This window comes from Pteropus medius, unplaced genomic scaffold, assembly GCF_902729225.1.
Source record: "Pteropus medius unplaced genomic scaffold, Ma_sr-lr_union100, whole genome shotgun sequence".
Classification (NCBI taxonomy): domain Eukaryota; kingdom Metazoa; phylum Chordata; class Mammalia; order Chiroptera; family Pteropodidae; genus Pteropus; species Pteropus medius.
In genome coordinates, this window is record NW_024353790.1 from 167,599 (window position 1) to 185,706 (window position 18,108).

Here is an 18,108-nt window from a genome sequence, read left to right on the forward strand (position 1 = left end):
TGGGAATATATTATATCAAATTTGATACCTAGGGGAGGTTCTGATTGGGTAAGGCCAATGAAAACATTTTATTCCTTTGGTCACGGTGATTGGTCGGGTGAAGAGCATTGACACATAACCTAAGCTAGTCAAATTTGGGTAAATTTTAAGACCTTTGCCTGGAACTTTTAGATGTAAATGCTTTCTTTCCTAATGAGTGAACCAAGAAGTATGTAGCCCAGCATTTACTAGTAGTTTTCCTACAACCATAAGGGGAATCAGCCTTAGAATGAAGCCAACATGTGGACAGCAGAACAGAGAGGGAAAGGAAGAAATCGAATTCTTGTTAGAAACTTTGGGTGAATCCTGAAACCTAGCCTTTCAGACTTTCATAAGTTAATTAATCTTTTTTATTGTTTTTGCCAGTTCCAGCTGGCTTTTCTGCTGCTTGCATCATAATGAGTCTGACTAACACATGTTCATACAGAAAGTTAATTCTGATAATTTCTTACAAGTTTTCCAGCTGGAACTAAGTATGGATAGTGAGATAAACCAGGAAGAATAAATGCACAAACAAGGATCTCCTTTCCTTTCTGAGAGGCTCCTTGAAGTATTTCCAAGTGGCCAATAAAACTGTGTGTACCAGTGAGCTCATTCAGCCAGCCTGGAACACTCTTTGCAGGAATCCAATTAAGAAGTTCTTCAGTCCACATGATCTCGCCCGACTGCAAACTCATCTACAATGTGATGTCATTACTGGCACAGTTTTCTTGTAACATCAGCTCAGTTCAAAACAGTATTTAAGAGAATTATCATACACAAGCTAAGCCGAGGGATGATGGCCTACAAAATTAATTCTTAAAGTATCCAGAAAAGGTTAAGATCTTTTGAAAAGAGAGAAATAAGAGTAGAGAAAGGGTAAATACTATTATTACATAATGAAGACCAAAGAAAAGACTTCATATGCCTGGACTGTGACACAAACTCGGGGTGATATGAAAAGAACCCAATCTCAGAAGTGCACTTATCAGAGCATTTCAGAGATGTCTACTTATCAGGAGCCATTTCAGGCATAAAACTATTATCCAAACAGCCAGAAGTGCTTTGGAGTAGTTATAAAATTGTGAACCAAGAAGAAAAGATAGACTTAACAGCTGAAGAGAAAGAAAAAGATCTCATTCTATCACTTCATGTCATGAAACATGGGATTATCCTGTGTCGATGAGTCCCTGAGGGTCCAGAAGTCCTGAAGATTTGGGTAAAAAATTCTAGGGGGTTTGATAATAACATAACAAACAGTATAATCAATGATCTGTAGAATTCCACAAGCCTAGTAAGATTGGTATATTATTCATCCTTTAGTCAACAAATGCGTATCAAGTACCTTTCATATGTCAGTTTCAAAAGCTGGGAATGTAAGAGTTAACAAACAGACAAAACTGTCTGCCCTTAAGGAGCATGAGCTCTTGGGATAGACAGAAAATAAACTGGATAAGTAAGGAAAATATATACAATGTTGGTATTAAGTGCTGGAGAAAAAAATAAAATAAAATGGAGAAGGATAGAAAGTTCAAGGTTAGTGAAGAACATTTAAAAATTTTATATAAGTCATATAAGAAAGACTTCACTGAGAAGGCGATATTTGATAAAAGAACTGAAAAAAAGGTAGGGAGTAAGCCCCGTGAGTAATTCTCAGAACTGAGTTTCTTGGCGGAAGAAATATCATGTATATAGCCCCTGAGGCAGGAGCTCACCTGATAATCTTCAGGGTCATCAAAGAGCTTGCGGCTGCCGTGCGGAGTGAAGGGAGGAATTGTAGTTGGGACTAGAGAGCTCGTGGGAAGGTACGGACAAATCATGGAGGGTCTTACAGTTTATAAAAGGACTTCAGTCTTTACTCTATGTCAGATGTAATGCTGTTGGAGGTTTTGAGCAAAGCAGTGACAACATCTGACTTACACTGTAATAGAATTTATCTGGCTATTATATAAATAGCCTGAAGTCAAGAGATGATGGTCCAGGGTGGTAGCATGGAGCTAATGAGTAATGGATAATATATATATAATTTCACCTAGAGAAAAGTTTCAAGATATTATACAGAACACCCATATACCTTTCAACCAGATTCATCGAACGTTTACATTTTGCCCCATTTACTTTTGTAAATATCCCTATCTTTCATCATATTATTTTTCTGAACCATTTGAGAATATGTTGGAGACGCTATGCTCTATTACTACTAAATATTGCAGAGTTTGTAGTCTAAAAATAAGAATACTCTACAGACATATTTTTAAGGTAGAATCAACATGATTTGTTGAGTGACTGGGGATGAGAAATGAGAAAAAAATTGTCAAGTGTGAATCTAAAGTTGTAGCTCGAACAACTGAAAAGGAGGATGGTGTTAGCATTAACTGATAGGGGCAGAAATAGGTTTGGAAGGGAAAAATCACAAATTTAGTTTAGCTATACTTTATTGAGATACTTTTTAAGCTTCCCAGTGGAAATCTTGAGTAGGTTATTGGATATGCAAGTCTGGAGTTGAGGAGAAAGATGTGGGCTAGAGATTTAAATTTCCAAGTTCATAGCATATTTAACGCCATGAAATTGAATAAGTTCCTCTAGTGCAGCTGGAAGATTGAAAAACCCCTAAGGCAGAGTTCTTGATCTTCCAAAGTCTAGAGGTTGGGAAGGTGAGAAGGAAGTAGCAAAGGAGACCAAGAAGGAGCAAGAAAAGGCAGTTAATAAAGAAAGTGTGCGGTGGGTTCAGAAGGCAAGTAAAGAGAGCATTTTAAGGAGGAAAGAGGAAATGAAGGTTGTCAAATGCTTCTAAGAGATCAAGACGGAGAGAGAGACAGAACCACTTAATTTAGCACAAAAGAAGTCATTGGTAACTTAGATAAGGGGGCATGAGTATTGAGGTGAAAACTTTATGACAGTGAGTTCAAGTATAAGTGGGAGGAGAGAAATTACTAACAGCGATTACAGCCAACTCTTTGAAGGAGTGTTGCTTGAAAGTAAAGAAACAGGGTGGTATTTGGAGTTCAGGTAGTAATCAAGAGAGTTTTGTTTTGTTATTGTTGTTGTTTTTATAAGAGTTTGAATCAAACTGACAACATGTGCCAGGGAGCAGGATCTCAAATACTCTTTGTTTTGTTTTTAATATTAGACAAAGAGCAGCATGTTTACGTGTTGATAGAAATGAACTAGTAAAGAGAAAAGAAATGAATTATTCTGATAAGAGAGGAAAATACTGTTGGCAGGAAGGATGAATCGATTATCTAAGTGGAGGAGTTGACCTTAGCTAAGAGTTTGGTCATAGAATAGAAGACAAGTTTGAAAACACGCCACAGGTGCAGAGAGTGCAGATGGCGGTGTGGCACCTTATGGAAATTCTCTTTTGATTGCTTAAAATGTTCAAGGGAAGTGGGAATAAAGGTTAGTAGTTGAAAATTTAAATGTGGAAGACGTTAGAAGTTTGGAGAAACAAGAAAAAGTATGAAATTTGTTTACGAAAACGGGCGAGTGTATTGACGAGATAAGCAGAGCATTCAGAGGCATTTGGTTTAGTGATCACGAATGCAAAGGCCAGTTAGCATGTCTGAGTTTGTCTCCAGCCATGTTCAGCGGTGTTGAATGCAGGCACAAAGTAGGCAGAGTTGAATGTAGCAAAGTACGTGGTTTAGCCAAGTGTGTATGATAAAATGAGAGGAAAGGTGCTTGAGGATAAAGGCAAGGATCATAATGATTAAATATGGAATTTAAACCGGTCTAAGAGGAATAAATATAAAGAGTGTGATGCTGACGACAACCACAACAAAAATGGTAGGACCAATAGTCACCAAGCTGCCGCATACAGTTAATGCAGATAATGTACTACATACTCCTAGGGGTACCCCTTCTAAGTGGGTGCCATTCATATTTGAAATTTATGATTTGTACGCTTATCATAATATTTTTGGCAGAATGCACTCAAGCGTCTTGTTTTATTTTGAAAAAGTGGTTTATTACAACAGTTTCCAAAAGATGGAATTGAAATATCTTGAAGAACAGCTCCTTCTCTAATTCAAAGGCATCGTAAGGGCGAGCAGTAGTCCTACCAGTGGGTATGAGGTGCTCTGTAGTTGAGGGGTTGTTGGAACTCAACCACTAGAGGGAGTAGACGAGAAACACAAGAAGGTGGTCAGAAAAGTGGGGCTTTGACAATTGAGATGATCATTACCAAGTAATTGTCCTTATCGGTAATGACAAGGTCAAGGCTGTGATTGTGGGAGTGGATGGCTAAGGTAGGGGAGAAACGACAGTGGTCTAAGAACGGTTTCTTCAGGAACTATGGGGAGAAAGGGCCAAGAAAATTACACTGGAGAATTAACGATAGCATCTTAAATTCATCAGTAATGCTAAATGTTTTGTGTTCTTTTTCAAAATAGTCTTAAAATCCTAACTTTTAAAACTCAATATTAACGTGAGTGTTAATATAGATTTAAGAGATTTAATATTTTAAAATGGAATTTCCGTGAGCTTTAATGAAAATAAATGTTGCACTATTTTGTTCACCCCGTCTGCATTTGTCCTGAATACCATTTGTTAGCAAGCAACCTTTATTCACAGTCTGTTCAGTATTGTCTTCTGTATCTCAGAGGCTGGAAGTCTGCAGAGTACCTTCCCCAGGCTCATTTTCCTGGGAGATTTGGGTGAAATTTGCATTCTGCCAATGTTTTCACATGAGATTTGGAAGTCAAAGGGGGATTCTGCAGTGGCTCTCTGAAGGCAAAGGATGATGATCAGGACTTCAGAGCAGGGGCACTGTCATACTTCTGGCCACTCACTGCAGTGTCTTGACCTCTGGGTGGCAGCAGCAAGTTGCTGAGTTCTGGATTATAGCTGCAGTAGTATTGCTCGAAAGCTCAAGGCGGGCCCACGCTAATGGGCACTTCTCTAGCTTACCAACAAATTTTGAGCACCTAAACTCTTATGTCAAATCCTCAAGTTGTTTCGATCTTTCTTTCATGAATCCCGACTGACAGAATATTTTATGCCAAGACTAGTTCCAGACCTTCGAAACTAGGGATCTCGTATTGGTTAGTGGACTTAGTTGGGTTTGCATACACAGTGATTGCATACAGACCTCATCCCAACGTAAAACAGAATTCTAAGGAGACATAGTGGCTAACAGTTACTTCAACTCACACCACTGCTGCCTAAAATTAAGTGTTTTTTGAGGACAAGAATTCGGAAGGTCAGGTTGCTGTTGCTGTGGAGTAGAGGAATGGGAAAGAGACCTAGAGGACGCTGGGGTGTGTCAGCTACTTCTGATTACATCACCACAGAGACCATAATGAAAAAAATGACAAGCTCAGGAAAGTCAGTCTTTTTTTTGTTCTAGATACATTTTTTAAAAATTTTATTATTAGTTTCAAGTATACAGTACATCGGTTAGATGTTTATGTAGTTTATGAAACAATCCGCTGATTGCTCTTTCTCTTCTCTGGCCCTCCACCTGGCCACTACATTAATGCTGACTGCATTCCCTATGCTGTGCTCCCCATTCCCGTGACCATCTATCAACTACGAATTTGTACTACTTTAACCCTTCACCCCATTCTCCCAGCCCCTCGACCTCCCTCCCCTCTACCCGTCACCAGATTGTCCTCTATATTTGTAAGTCTGTTTTCGATTAGTTTGTTCTTTTTGTTCCTTAGATTCTGCATATAAGTGGAATCATATGGTATTTATCTATCTCTGTTTGACTTATTTCACTCAGTATAATAATATCTATGTCCATGAGTATCATTGCAAATGGTAGGGTTTCATTTTTTTAATGGCTGAGTAATATTCCATTATATATATATGAACCATAAGTTCTTTATCCAATCGTCCGTCGGTGGGCATTTAGGTTGCTTCCATATCTTGGCTATTGTAAGATGTGCTGCCATGAACATAGGGGTGCATAGATCTTTACGATTTATTGTTTTGGTTTTCTTTGGATAAATACCCAGAAGTGCAATTGCTGGGTCAAAAAGTAGATCCATTTTTAATTTTTTGAGAAACCTCCAGACTGTTTTCCATAATGGCAGTACCAATTTGCATTCTCACCAACAGTGTATGAGGGTTCCCTTTTCTCCACATCCTTGCCAACACTTGTTGTTCTTTGGTTTATTGATGATAGCCATTCTGACAGGTATGAAGTGATATCTCATTGTGGTTTTAATTTGCATTTCTCTGATGATTAGTGAACTTGAGCATCTTTTCATATGTCTATTGGCCATCTGTATTTCCTCTTTGGAGAAATATCTTTTCAGATCTTCTGCCCACTTATTAATTGGATCGTTTGTGTTTTTCGTTGTTGAATTGTATGAGTTCTTTATATATTTTGGATTTTAATCTCTTATCACATGTATCATAAGCGAATATCTTCTCTCTCATTTAGTAGATTGTCTTTTCATTTTGATGATGGTTTCCTTTGCTGTGCAAAAACTTTTCAGTTTGATGTAGTCTCATTTGTTTATTTTTTCTTTTGTTTCTCTTGCCCAAGGAGATATGTCTGAAAAGAAACTATTGATAACAATATCAGAGAGATTACTTACTATGTTTTCTTCTAGAAATTTTATGGTTTCGGGTCTTACATTTAAGTCTTTAATCCATTCTGAGTCTGTTCTTGTATACAGTATAAGAAGGTGATCCAGTTTCTTTTTTTGGCATGTATCTGTCTGATTTTCCCAACATCATTTATGAAAGAGACTGTCTTTACCCTATTGTATATTCTTGCCATTTTTGTCATAGATTAAGTGAACATGTACGTGTGTATTTATTTCCGGGCTCTTTATTCTGTTCCATTGATCGATGTATCTGTTTTTATGCCAGTACCATGCTGTTTTGATTACTGCAGCTTTGTAGTATAATTTGATATCAGGTAGTGTGATACCTCCAACTTTGTTCTTCTTTGCCAAGATTGTCATGGCTATTCAGGGTCTTTTATAGTTCCATATAAATTTTGGGATGATTTGTTCTAGCTCCCTGAAAAATGCCATTGGTATTTTGATAGGAATCGCATTGAATCTATAGATTGCTTTGGGTAGTATGGCCATTTTAATAATGTTGATTCTTTCTACCCATGAGCACGGTATATGCTTCCTTTTATTTATATCTTCTTCAATTTCTTTTTTCAGTGAGATAATTTTCTGTAAATATATCTTTTACATCTCTGGTTAATTTGATTCTCAGATATTTTATTATTTTTGATGCAATTGTAAATGGGATTGTTTTCTTAATTTCTCTTTCTGAAAGTTCATCATTGGTGTATAAAAATACCACTGACTTCTGAATATTAATTTTGTATCCTGCTACTTTACTGAATTCATTGATCAACTCTGACAGATTTTTGGTGGAATCTTTAGGGTTCTTCATACATAGTATCATGTCATCAGCAAATAACGAGAGTTTTACTTCTTCCTTTTCAATTCAGATACATTTTTTTCCTCTTTTTTGTCTTATTGTCTAAGACTTCTAATACAATGTTGAACAGGAGTGGTGAAAGTGGTCATCCTTGTCTCGTTCCTGAACTTAATGAAAAAACTTTTAGCCTTTCCCCATTGAGTATGATGTTAGCTGTGGGTTTGTCATATATGGCCTTTATTATGAGGAACTTCATAGTCTTGATCAAGGCATGCTCAGAGAGTTTTTGTGACCCTTACCCTTGTAGCCACATTGTTGACACAGACAGAAAACAGAACTAAGTTCTATTGCTGCAGGTAATATACAGATTTACAATGCAAGATGACTTAAAAGCCTTGCTAAGCCTCTTACTTGAAAGTTGACATTTATAGGAAAGAGTGAGCCCTAAGAATTGGGAAAAGGGTATTTTGGAAGAACTGAGTGAATCTTAGTACTTTGAACCCCAAGTCCCTGTGAGATTTCCTTACCAAGAGAAGTAAGCCCCTCCTCCCATCTGTCCTTCTTCCTGGTTAGCAGACAGTAATGACCCCACCAGCAGCAATTATCTGATAAGAGACAGCCAATCATGTAAAACTCCACCAGGCCATTACTGACCGCATCAAGACCTTGATTGAAACAAAGCCCCTTTATCTTTAAAAAGTAAGAGAGCCATTTTGTTTAGAGTTTCCCTGTACTGTGCATAGAAGTTTGCTTTTAGGGACTAAGGGAGGAAGGTGGGAGAAGAGACCCTCCTGTGGTTGCACAAGTCCTCATGCAGTAAAGATGCACCTCTGGTAAGACTCGGGAGTTGATCCTTTTGATAAATCAACAATATGGCAAAATTTTGACCTAGTACTAACACTAACATAACAGATAAATAGTAGAAATATAAATGATCATTTGCTGATTTTACGACTTATTTTACAAATATAATAGAACACGATGATGCAGGCATTGAGATAAAAGCTGAATTGAAATGGCTGATTTTTTGCTGTTTTTTGGCACTTCCTGTTAATGCAGAGAGGGGATATTGGGGGGCCCAGTTGCCATGATGTATGAGAATAGCATTCTATACAAATCGAGAGAGTTTGAAAAGAAGACACATGAGGAAGACCAGCCTGGGGCTCGGTGGAGGAGGGAATTGGGGTGCAGCCCTTGTCACTGTCTCTTAGGATTTAATGGATGCCTGATTATATTTTGCTGCTCTCAGGAACTGGTGTCCCAGCCCAACCAGCCTGTTGCAAAATGAAGTAGAGACTGATAGTTCCCCTTTATTTACTAACTTCAGCAACATCTAGAAAAGTAGTAAAAATAACCATAACTATAATAATGATGTTAATTATATTGCATTTATTGACCACACACCAGGCAATGGCAGATTCAAAGTGTTTTCCAAGCATTAGCCCATTTAGTCCCTACAACAGCCCTATGAATGAGATATGTTATAATCAGAATTACAGGTTTGTAAAATATGAACTTGCAAGAGATTAAATTACTAGTTTAAAATCACACAGGTAGTTGATGATGGAGTTGGGATTCAAACCTGCGCCTTTCTGGATTCAAAACCTAAAGCCTTACCCAGTATATTATCCTGACTTCCTTTTGCCAGACATGGCCTTATGTCCTATATGTTTTGTTTATTATATATCTCTCAAAGCCAACCACTTTTCCCACCACCATCGCTCTAATAACGAATGCTGTGGTCCTTCTAAAAGATCACTGGAACAGTCTCCTAACTGGTCCACTTCTACCCATTTTGGCCCCAGATCTAATCTGTTTTCCACATCATATATAGTCAGAGGGAAAATTTCAAAACATAAATCTAGTCATGTTGCAGCACCTACTAAAAACACTTTCATGGCTTCATGTAAAGACTCATGTCTTCAGGCTAGTTTTTAAGGCCCGCACGGTCTGCCCATTTCTTCATGGTGCGCCTCGTGGGGTTCACTGTTTCCTGAAGCTCCCGCCCCCTCCCTTGCTTTCTCTCTGCAGTCTTCCTCAGTTCCTCAAGTACACCTTGCACTTGTCTTCCACGGAGGCTTTGCACGCACTCTCGCCTCTGTCTGGAGTGCTCTTCCAGACCCTACCCCCTTCTTTCACTGAGTTAATGCCACTCTTTCTGAAGACCACAGTTCAAATGTCACTTCCTTAGCAAAGTCTTTCCAATCTCTAAATAAGTTAATTCTATTTGTTGAAAGAGTTCTTAATAACATTTGCCTTTTCTTGGAGCTTGGGCTTTATAATTATTTGTGTGGTTCTTTCACGAATGTCTAACTTCCCGGTCATACATATTGTAAGCTCTGTGAAGGCAGGAAACAGGTCTGGCTTTTCTCTACTACTCTAGTCCCAAGGCTTAGGATAATACGTGACATATGGTAGATTTTCAAACAATATTGCTGAATAAATGGAAGTACAACATACTTCCCTGGGGTACATGAAAAGACAAGCCTTTTCCAAAAGTTTATAATGGATTAGACCTTCTGCGGAGGGTAAAGTTTTGCAGAGAGTGGAAGTCCAGCTCATCGGGCAGCCAGTGCCACCCAGACAGCCCTAGGCTCCTCCCTTTCTGAGCTTGGAAGAACAGCAGCTGGGTCTAGTTAAGGAGTTTCAGTGGTGGAAGCAATGTTTTAGGTTAACAGTTTAAGTAGCTCACTTCTCAAGTAAGTCAACCTAAAGAAGCAATTGCCTAACACGTAAAGCATACCTTCCTATCCTACCCTCAAAAGCCTTCAGGGTGAATTGATTATTTGAAGGTCAAGGAGGGAGAACTGAGTCTAATCTTTTCCTCCTGAGTGATAGGCCTAGAAGCTTGGATCCCAGCCTGGTGGCCACCCAGGCAGAGGGTGCTATCTAGAAAGACTAGTCTCCTCAGATCATCTCTGCAAGGAGCTCCGGGCATCCTTAATGAGAGTGGGCCTGAGGGACAGGCAGAGGCAAGATGTGCATAGCGACTGATCCCCAGCACTGTGCTCTCCAGGCCCAACTTTCTGGCCTAACAAGTTTTACAATTAGACATTGATTCTTTGGCCTCTAAAAAACAACATAAACACGGGGAAAGATAACACATCAGATTGATTTACCAGGTTCCTTTCAGATTCATGCTGCTTAACTATGAAGATAATGTCCTGAGAAATGCATTGTCAGGTTCCCTTTTATGAACATCTGAGTGTAAATTTACGCTAACCTAGATGATAGAGCCTACTACACACCTAGGCTTTGTAGGACAGCCTATCGCTCCCAGGCTATAAGCATGTGACTGTACAAAACAACACGTGATTGAATTAACCACAAGAGGCAATGACATATTCAAGAGATACGGTAAACACGAGATGTATGAAGCTGCTGCTGGCAGAACACAGCACACTGCTTAACAACAAATTTTTTTATATATAAGTAGAAAGAGTACACTCTAAAATAATGATTAAAAGTATGCATAGTAGTAAATACACAAACCAGTAACAAAGTTATTTATTACCACTGTCAAGTATAATATACTGTACATAATTGTATGTACTATACTGCCAGTTATAGAACTGGCTGCAGTTTGTTTCCAGTAGCATCGGCACAAACATGTAAGGCACAGGTTCCTAACCTCAGTGGCCTGTTAGGACCTGGGCTGCACAGCAGGAGGTGAGTGGTGGGCAGGAGAGCATAGCTTCATCTGTATTCGAAGCCTCATCTGTATTCCCCAGCGCTAGCATCATTACCTCAGCTCATCAGGCATTAGATTCACATAGGAGCACCGGTCCCTGGTGCCAAAAAGGTTGGAGATCGCTGATGTAAGGCGTTGCATTCCGACATTATTAAGGATGCAACGTCACTAGGTGGTAGGCATTTTTCAGCTCTATCATAGTCTTACGGGACCACAGCATATGTGCAGTTTGTTGTTGACCCAAACGTCATTATACAGCTCATGACTATTATTATTTTGATGGGAACCAGGAGAGAGAGAATTTGAAGGAAATGCAAAGCTAAATAGTGGAGTATTAGCAGCGAGTGTGGGAAAGAGGAATTTACTTCACTTCGTAAGCCAGCCCTTCTATTCAGCAAATTTAGAGAATAGAAAACTGTTTTGTTCAGATTGAAAATTTGTGGGAGTAATTATTATGTTTAAGAGTCTTACAACACAGCTTCAATTATTTTAGCTGCCGTAATCCTGTTGGACTTGGACTTCGTTGTTGGTGAAGAGAGACTATGTTTGACTTTGCTTGGAAACCATAAAACCACAACAAAATAATTCTCTAGAACGCTACTAGGCAACACTGAGATGTCCTCCACACCATGAGTAGCACTTGTGTTAAAAGACTCAGAGGCTGAAATAGTGCGTCCGAGGAAACTGAAGGTGGTTCTTCAGCATCATCTTAATGAAGAGTCAAAAACAAATATGATGAAGGTATTACGTGACTTCTCAAGAGTTCCGAGCTTTATAAACAACAATAACAAAACCCTAAGAAGCGTGCCCAGTCTCCCTGGAATTAGTTGTTACTGATTTGACAGTCAAAAGGTCAATTGTTATGATCTCTTTGAAAGTCAATTTAAAAGGAGCCCGGCGGAATGTCCTCATTGAACTGCATCATTTCCTTCCTGGGACCATCAGGGCACTTCCCCAGCCTTTCAGGACAGGTTCTGCTCCGAAAGGTCACAGGGCGGTGAAGCCCTAGGCAAAAGTTAGCGGTAGTGCCGCGCACCCCCTTGCTGGGGCTTTCGGCCATTTCTTTCCTCCTCGACCCCCCGCGAGGTGAACCGGGTGGAAAGGCTCGCCACGAGGGTGGGTCACGGCACCGGCTTCGCTGCTGCGGAGAAGCGTTTGAGGCCGTGCATCTCCAGGAGGTAAGGCACGCCGGCGAGGGAGCCTCCAGGCCCCCGCCCCCGGCTCTTCCCGGGACCAGCGCATCCCGGAGCCCCGCGCGGGGCGTGGGGCGGGCGAGGGGTGTGGCGACCTAGGGGACCGAACCTGCCACCCGAGCTTCCCCCAGAAAGGAGCTTTGGTGCTGGGGGCGTGGGGGAGGGAAGGGAGGGGAGGCCTAAAACCCCAGGGTGCAGCCAGGAGGAGGACCCGACTGCAGAGGGAGGGGAGAGCCGCGGAGCAGCTGGGCGCAGGAGTGAGAGGGTGTGCGAGCGCGCCCGGGGGACGCGGCTGCGGATCGGCCGCCGGCCAGGAGCCGGCCCGGCTTGTTGTACTCGGTAACCAGGGCGGCCCGGCTCCCCGCAGCCCTGCAACCGGCCCCCGGGCTCCCGGAGACCGCGGCCAGCCGTTTGCTGAGCTGCCTGCAACCTGAACGAGCCCGAGACAGAGAAGGTAAAAGGAACGAGAGAGTGAAGGGGCGGGGGAGTGGGGGTGCGGGCAAGAGAGAATGAGAATGTGGGTGCAAGCCAAACAAATTGCAGAGAAATTGTGAGCAAGTTTGTACTTGCATGCTCGGGTGTGCGTGCTTAATGGGAGAGAAGGGGTGGTGATGGTGGTGGTCGTGTGTGTACGTGCGATACTCTTGGATGAGGAGAGAAGAAGGTGGGGAGCGTGCTCCTGGCATCTTGTACATAGCTATCCCTATTAATATCCCCCTCTCTGACTTGTCATTTCCGCTTGTGGCACATCTCTTGGGCTCCAGTGCTGCAGAAGCAAAAGGCAGCCAGCCCCCCTCGTATTGTGTCGGTCGGCACTGTTGCTACTATCAGATGTGAGATGTAGGGCGTTGAACACATTCTAGGAGCCTCCCTTCCTCCACCCCGACTATTTTAGGAAGGGCTGGGGGGAGGGGGAATGGGTAGCACAGCCCAGGGCTGGTAGCTGGAGCGAAGGCCGGGGCTTCAGAATCTACTCAGCTGTCACCGAGCAAATGCTTCCAGGCGGAGCCTACGCTAGAGGGCAAGATAACTTTCCTCTCCTCCCCAGAAAGACACGTTTCAGACAGAGATTTTGCATTGCTGCCGGAGGAGTTCCGTGAAATGGTGCTTCGCAGGATGGCAGGTACAAGACAAGGAGCAGGAAAATAGTGCAAAATAAAGCAGCCATCAGCTGCAAAGCAAGAAAGCCCTTTGGTAAACGGGTTCAGCGTGCTGCCTGGATGACAGCGTGGATGCTGCAAGTTCAGGCCCTCGTCTCCAAATTGAGTCAGGTCCAGCCCAGCAAGAAACATCAGCTGTGCCATCAGCCTTAGCATCCTGGAATGTTCACTTCTGAGCTTTTCAGTTTGGGATGGAAAACCTGGAGTATCTGAAATTTTTCTGTGAACGTTAAGAAATTTCAAATGAGCTATTTTTTCTCCTCTTGAATCCCTGTTTTTCTCTTCATCTGAGAGCCACTTTCCTAAAGAAAGCTTTTGTACAGGAAAGCCACACCTACCCAAGAGAAAGTGTAATAATTTTCAATTAAGCAAAGGTTATTAATATGACCCATATCTGCATAAAATGCTAATTTAATCATGAGTCATGAGGGTGGTTCTTTGAGAGGCTTGCTGTTCCCCATGATGAAAAAGATTAATAATATGGATAAAAAGTTCTTGACGTCACCAGAACAGAGTAATAAAAGCACGTGTTTCTTTTTTCTTATGTTTTTGAATCTGTTCATAACTTTGTGGCAAATTTGGAATAAAATGTGCTGGGTCAAGGCTAACAGTATTTTCATGCAGAAGATAAAGACACATCTTGACTGACTCAGATAATATTGCTAGCCTTTAAGAATATTTGCCCAGCTTTTACATTATAGTTTCATTTTTATCTTTCTTAACTAATGATTTTTCACACCAGTTTATTTCTGTCATGTTTGTCCCCATATAGAGTCCTTCTCAATTGAATTTTTCTTAAAGGAGCAAGAGATTGGGGAAAGGTAATTTACCATTTAATTTTTTTCAAGAATTGCTTCAGTAGGGTAGCACCCTTCAGTAGGGTGCTATCCTAGGACCTGCTCTCTGAAAATGATGTGACAGCTTCTTAGAAATGAGAGGAGGTGTAATAGAAACAGGATGTAGAAAGCCCATGACTGGGCAAGATTGGTATCATTTTCTCCGGGGGCGCGGGGGGCTCCATCTCTAGATGCTGCAGCCACACCCTGTGGCCTGAAGGTGACAAGCCTGCAAGACCCAGGACTCCCCTGTGAGGAAATTTGCATTTCTCCTCCTCTTGATTGTATTAAACGCGTCCTTCCCTGTGAGTTAATCCAGCGAGAGCTAATGTTTGGCAAGAAGTGCTATATGTACTCTAGCGAAGGATGGGAGGCGCTGGCTGATCGCTTTGGGCGTAATTAATATTCTAAGCTTACAAAAAAAAAAAACTTGAATTATGATACTTAACATCTTTCATACCAATCAGTTTTGTACTTTGTCTTTGATTACTTGTTCTTGTTTTTGCTCTTCCTGTAAAACTACCCTGTATAATTCATCATAGTAGTCACTGGTACTCTGTACACGTACATTAGTAATATATTAACTCCAGGATATGTCCTTCTTATTTTCTTTAGCCATCTTCCAGCTTAGTTTTTGTCATTGTTGTTGTTGTTGTTATTGTTGTTATTAATTAGTACCATTAGTAAAAGGTGGATAGAGAAAAATAATAATTAAATTTAAAATGAAGACACTTAGGTGACTTATTCCAGCAAAAGACTTAGAAGAGGGTCGGAATGTATTCATTAGCTTTTTATTTTTTTTAATAGTGGATTTTAATAGGGATGCTATTCTTGAACATATTTAGGCATCTGGTTAAGTAATATCCATACTTTATATATATATATATATATATATATATATATATATATATATATATATATATTCTAGCGAAGTGCTCTGAATCAGTTTATATTTCATGATGTCAGTTCATCTTTTTTCAGTTAGAAATGAGCCATATCATTGCTGATTGTTGAGGGTTCAGAATTTTCTTCAATAGTTTCTTCAAACTTAAAAATTTGGTTGCATTGCTCTAAGATGTATTCCTGTGACCTGGTAATATTTCTTCTAGTGTTTTTCCTAATGTATTCCTTTTTTTAGGAACACAAAGAAGAAACTGCTTTAGTAGCTAGTTGTCCACTCTGCTCAGAGACTGGAAAGTCTGTGTTGTGATGATTCACTACTGTGTTTTTCACAAGTGTTGGTGTTAAGAAGAGTATGTTGTTCAGACAGGAGAAGCCCACAGAGCAGGTAGTCTGAACTCCTCTGCATCCTGTATGATGAATGCAGCAAATGGTTATTGATTGGGCATTTAGCTTACTTCCACAGTACTCTGGGTTTCTTCACTCTACTTTGTTGTAATATTGTTTTATCATCTCTCCCTATAAGAGGGGCTCATCTGTCTTGTTCACTGCTATTTATTCAGTACCATTGTCAGATAGTTTCTCAATACGTTTTTGCTGTATGAAATAATAAATATAGGAACTTACCCCTCTGCTAGGTGTGATGGATGTACTTAGCTGCATTGTAATCTTAGTTCTTTGCCCTGGAAGGATTTGGAGATGTTGCACAATCCACTAATGTCTATCTAGTTCTCCCTTTCCTTCCTAATATTGGTTGCCCCCTCTTCCTCCCCTACCCCCCGCAATATCCTATTAAGACTTATTTAATTACCCTTGGAATGGTGAGCTCACAAACAGTGCTGGGCCTTCCTCTGATGTTCTCGTTCTGAAGGTCATACACATAATCAGAAGTACCAGCCAGACTGCTAGGCAGTCAGTCAGTGCAGGGAGTAAACTTCAAGATCTCATGACCTTGACCTTGTCATTGTTTTAGCTGTCACTTGTGCTGCCGTTGGCACTGAAGTGCACGCTTGAGAGCATCTCTTCATTCTAGGCTATTCCCTCATATTGCAGGTAGAGAAACCAGGGCCAGGGGAAAGAAAATGAGAACCAGTTATTTGCTGAAACTCTGCTCCATGCTAAGAAATCTGCTAGAAACGTTATATATTGATCATTTTAAATTTAATTTACATAGGATAAAATTAAACCTAATAACATCACTTTATTTTACAGACGAAGAAACAAACGTTCTGAAAAGTCCACTTTTCTTAAGGTCACATGGACAGTAAGAGACAGAATTGGACTCAGCTCCATGTCCTCCTTAGTCCACTGCGTGTGCTCTTTCTGGCACCTCACGCCCCCTGACAGGCAGTTGTGGAGACCTCCGACCTCAGCCAGATCCAAATCACCCAACTAGTTGGAACAAAGCTAAGCCTAGAACTCATATTTTCTAATTCCCAGTCTCCTTCTATTACCTTTGTTTTATTAATTTGAAATTTCTTATCAAATCATATGTCCTCTTAAAGTATCAGTAAAAAGCAAGAGCATCGTAATTTTGCAAAAGAGGAAACGTGTGTACATGCAAAATATTTTATCTCGTCTCTGAAAAAAGGAAGGATATTGCAGCAATTCCTTGCACAGTCGGGAGGAAGGGATTTTCTGGGGACTGTCTCATAGCGCTAAAATATTATGAACTTAATTCAATAAAACAGAAATATGTATTGAGGACTAGAGGTTCTCAGGGATATACTTGGTATCAGTGGGTGAGATGTCAAAACAATTAAGACTTATGTACCATCTCTACGCCCACAGAACATTCACAGTCTAGTTAGAATGAGATAAAACTAACAATGGTCCTAGAGTAAGATAAGACTAATAATGGCGACAAATATAAGACAAGTCAGTCTTATAGTACAGATTGTTAGCACTGGAGAAATTGAGGAAAAGTAATGCTGAATTAGGAATGGCTTCAAGCAGGGAAGGGGTCCTGGGCTAGGTGTTTAGTGATTCTTTGGATTTGTTCAGCTGAGAGTGTCCCTTAGAGGGCTGATGTGAAGGTACAATGACGAATTGTTCAACAAGGATATGAAGGTTTGAAGTGAAAAGTATGGGGAATTAAAACCTTCACAGCTCCTCAACTAGTGAGCTCAGTCGATGGCACCGTGGCCCACAAAATCTTAAGTCGGAATCCTGAGAGTCATCGGAGATAGTATGACTGCCACCTCCCACTTTCTGTCTACCTTCTCCAAGTCCTGCATATTTTACCTTCTAAAGGTTTTTTGGATTTTACCTTCCACTCACTGTGCTATTTTAGTCTCTCGTTGTCTCCCACCTAGACTCCTGAGATACCCTTCTAACTGATCTTCTGAATCTTCCAGTCTTGTCTTCCTCAAATACACCCTTAAAAACTATTGCTAAAATAATCTAAATTATACCTGATCACTTCCAGCTTAAAATTACATAGTTGTTGCCTGTGCCTCCTAGAGAATTAGGAACAAGCTTCTGGGCACAGCACACAGGACCCTAACCATCCGGCTGCTAACTCCTTCTTCAGCCTTAGCTCTAGAACGTCATCCGGTAGAGTCCTTCACTAGCTAACACTTAGTAGTTCTACAGGGAATCATGCTATTTCTGGCGTTCATGCCTTTTCTCGAGCTATTCATTCTCCCTGGAATGTGTCTTTCACATTTTTCACCTGACTAACTCTAATTCGTTTACCAAGACTCAGTTTGGGGGTTGGTTTCCTCCCAGGACACTCTTTGGAACCTCCAGATTGGCTCAGTGCCCATTCTTTGTATCCCCCATATCTATATTTGCATTTATATATGGTATTATTATATTATCTTTTCTATGTTTTATCTCCTACTATGTTCTAAGAGCCTCAAAAAATAGAGTCTATATCATATTTATCTTAGTATCCCCGGCATTGAGCTCTGACACTCAGAATGTATTATACCATAGAAATAGGACTGGAT

At 40.6% G+C, this 18,108-nt stretch overlaps 1 protein-coding gene across 1 annotated transcript in view; it reads left to right on the forward strand.

Moving 5' to 3' along the window:
- The first annotated feature begins 11,790 nt into the window (after positions 1 to 11,790).
- The window catches only part of SYNE1 (spectrin repeat containing nuclear envelope protein 1), a 406,416-nt gene continuing 400,098 nt past the window's right edge, over positions 11,791 to 18,108 (forward strand). The window contains exon 1 of the mRNA XM_039851332.1: positions 11,791 to 12,243. The gene's annotated coding sequence lies outside the window, so the exon portion shown is untranslated. The remainder of the gene's footprint in view (positions 12,244 to 18,108) is intronic.